Here is a 3867-nt window from a genome sequence, read left to right on the forward strand (position 1 = left end):
GACTATAATATTAGGAGCTGTACAAAAGATAGCAGCCTTAAAGTAACAGCGAAATGATGATCATTTTTGATGTCATTCAATGATGACTTTTGGTGTATTTTTCATTCCCGTAAATTATTTAGTAAACTGCAGTATCCTGTTTGAACAGGCAATGTCAATGAAAGACTGTGCTATGTCCCTCAAGGGCAATTAATTGGTCAACACGCATTAATTATGCACCAACTTTTCAGTTAAATTCAATAAACATTTATTGATCTACTATATGAACTGTAACTTGACTTGTACCCACAAGATGTCAGTGAAAGACTGATCTATGTGCATCTATGACATTCAGTTCATCAACAAACGTTTAGCATGTACCTGCTTGCTAGTCCTTAGTATTTATTGAGCACCTACTACGTGGCAGGCAGTTTTTACGGTCATGGGGGACTTTTTGAAACTGTGTCGTGTGAGGGAAAATAAGTAGGTAACTACATCAAAGTACACAAGGGAGAATAGCATATAATGAAACTAACAAGGCAGGATGCAACTAAATTGATGACAGAGGGAGTAGTCTCCGTTTTATCCACGATTTACAGCGAGGAGTTGAATACAACTCCATACAGTTGGAGTTGAATGAACAGATTTACTGACCAGAGGTTTAAAGATTTCAGTAAATTGCAACATTATTTTGAACCACGAGAAGACTCTGTTATGTCCCTTAATGGCAATTAATTGATCAATGAGCATTTATTAAGTAGCTACTTTGTATAAGTCCTGAGAACCACCTTTTCAAAGGCGTGTAGATGGGAAATGAGATGTCATGTGTGAGGAAGAGTAAGCAGGCAACTCTTGCTGAATTGAATGCCTGAAAGAGAATACCCCCTCTCACACTCCCGTCTTCTTGTACCTTAGTCTCTGATCCAGTGACACTGGCCTCCTTGCTCTTCCACAAAGAAGACACCCCATCCCTCAGCTCCTGGCATTTTCTCTGTCTGTCCCCCACCCCTATTCTGCTTCTCCACCTACTAGCTTGCCTGGCTTTCATTAAGTCACAATTTCAATCCCATATTCTACAAGAAGACTTTCCTACCACCTCTTAATTATAATGCATTCCCTTGGTTAATTTGTTCCTATATATTCTGTATATATTCTGTATGCCCCAGACATATTCGTATCCCCAATACTAACCTCATGCTAAGGTGAGGGATATGTGCCTGGAGTCAAATAACGGGACAAGGCTCCCACAGCATTTGAAACCAACTCCAGTCATCTTGATGCATATTGTCACTGGATCCAGATGACTCTGGAGGAGATAGTGAGACTGGTGACTTTGCCAGATTCTTTCTTGTTAGTATTCAATTCACTTGCAAGTCGAGATATGGCCTTTCTGATACCACTGGTCTTTTTCCAGAAGGAAGGACAAAATCAATAACAATGGGAGAGATATGAATCAGGTAAATCTGGAAGCAGCTTGGTGGAAAGGCTGCCTCAGTCTTAGAAACTTTCATCTCCTAGACAGTTTGGGAATCTAGAATATGAGTAGGAAAAGATTGAATGACCGTCCCCAGTTGGAAACCACAAAGCACAGCTGTGCTGACATGTCCTGGGCTGTGGCTGCATGAAAAGGAGCTAGCACATACCTGGTGAGGTGTGTAATGAGGGACAGGGACCCTGGTGTCTGTGGGCACTGGCAGGGGAGCACAGGCCCTGGTGTCAGTTCCAGGACAGAGAGGACAGCTGACCTTTGCAGCCACTGGAGGGACCTCAGGGAACAAGATGAGGTGAAGGATAGCCTGGCTAAGAGCCCCAACCATTACTTAGGCATGGAGAGTCCAAGGTTGGGCCCAGAGAGAGACCTCTCAAAATAATAGTAAGAAGGACCTGACACTTAGGGCATCATTCTCCCTACCTTGGGACTATAACTTGGTTACACTGATAGGTGCTAAAAACAAAACAAAATAAAATGTAAATAAATAATTTAAAATGCCTAAGCAAAGGAGAAACAACTTATCCATAGATAGTTACTATGAGGCTAGAGAAGATCTGAGTTGATTTTCAGAGGAAGCTAATGGACCTAAAAAGCCACTCCTTTTGCAGTCCGAAGCATCAAATGAACCTAAGCACTAAAACAGTTCTTTGAAGGACTTAAAAAGGACTTAAACTATAAAATGTAAGAGAAATTTGTCTATTATATCTAGAAAATAATGACAAGAAGAATAACAATATGGAAACACAGAATAAAAAACTCAGGGAAGAAAATAATTCTTGGAAAATTAGAATTGGCAAAGGGAAGCTAATGACTTTGTAGGACACAAAGTGATAATAAAATGCAATCAAAAGAATGAATGAAATAGGAGAAAAAAATGAAACATCTTCTCAGGAAAACATCTGTTCTGGAGTACTAATCCAGGAGAAATAACATAAACATAGTGAGACTACCTGACAAGTATGATACTAAAAAGGATCTTGATGGAATGTCACAGTAACCATCCAGGAAAATTACCCTGAAGTTCTAAGACAAGAAGGCAAAGCAGAAAAAGAAAACCAGTCCACGGATCACCACCTGAAAGAGATCTCATGAGAAAACTTCTGGAAAATATATAATCCAAATTTCAAAGCTCCCAGGGAAAGGAGAAAATTTTGGAAGCAACACTAAAAAAGCAATTCAAATATCATGGAGTTATACACACAACTATGAAAGACCTAGCAGTTTCTACACTGAAGGACCTTATATCTTGAAAAATTAAATTACACAGAACAAAAGAGCTGGAGTTACGCCCAAGGGTAGTTTACCCATCACAGTGAAGTATAATTCCGAATGAACATAAATGGATATTTCATGACCTGAAAGACTTGCAGGTTTTTGTGACAAGAAAATCTCCAGAACCGAAAAGTCAAAATATAAAATCTAGGAGAAAAATATGGTAGACATTGGAGACCAATTATAAGGGACTCAGGTAAAATTGTTTACTCCCTATATGTGAAAATATTAGTAATGCACTTATGATTGTCATCATTATTTGGGTATTTGGAAAGAAAAGTGTGTGCTAAGCTGAGAATAATAGGCTGATTCTTTTTTTTTTTTAACTTTCAAATATGTGTTTTTAAGCACCTGCAATATTTCATTCCAAATTCAGAATCTGATAATTAGGAAAAACCCATGTTTCAGGAAAACAAAGTTAGATTAACATAAAATTATGTCACTTCTCACAATGTTAAGACAGTGTATAAAGCAGAAAAAGCCAGAAATCGTATTTAAATAGTCATTGCCAAGATTGCTCCAGTTAGCAGTGGACAACCCAGCATATGCTTTAATATACCACATTCTACAATGTCTGCAAAGGGAATTAATTTCAAGGATGGATTGTCTTCAAGGGAAGAAGGGTCCTTGGTGTTTTCGGTGGATATACATGGAGAGGGCCTACTTAATTGCATTCCTGGGCTAAAAAGGGCTAATTGCAAGTGTGTTTCCTCTGTATACAACTCACAGTGGCAGAAAACAATAACCCAAGGAGTGAAGATGGCAGAAGCTCTTACAGTTCTGGGCTACTACTTTTCTACTGCTGCCACATTTGCAAGAATTGCATAAAAAAGAACCCTCCCCATCTCCACCCACACACACCCAATTTCGATAAATATTAATAATGTGAAATAATTTAAACAAGGCAATAATACCAGCCCCGCAGTCTGAGAATAAATTTCCCATTTGACAAAAGGAAAAAAAAGCCTTCCTTCCACCTCCTCTGTCTTACACAAAACACAAAAAGCCCAAATCAACTCCTGAGATAAATATCTGTTAGAAACCACAGCTTGGTCCAATGCCAGCTTGCTACCCATAGATAGCCAATAATTCCTTACATTCTTCAGAAACACTGAGGCGCTTGC

General features: G+C 38.9%; 1 pseudogene; it reads right to left on the minus strand.

Annotated features, from left to right (window-relative positions):
- Nucleotides 1-1796, minus strand: part of LOC140515773 (F-box only protein 3 pseudogene) — an 81103-nt pseudogene extending 79307 nt beyond the window's left edge.
- Between the last annotated feature and the right edge of the window lie 2071 nt (nucleotides 1797-3867).

The sequence above is a fragment of the Notamacropus eugenii genome, chromosome X (assembly GCF_028372415.1).
Source record: "Notamacropus eugenii isolate mMacEug1 chromosome X, mMacEug1.pri_v2, whole genome shotgun sequence".
In the NCBI taxonomy this organism is placed as follows: Eukaryota; Metazoa; Chordata; class Mammalia; order Diprotodontia; family Macropodidae; genus Notamacropus; species Notamacropus eugenii.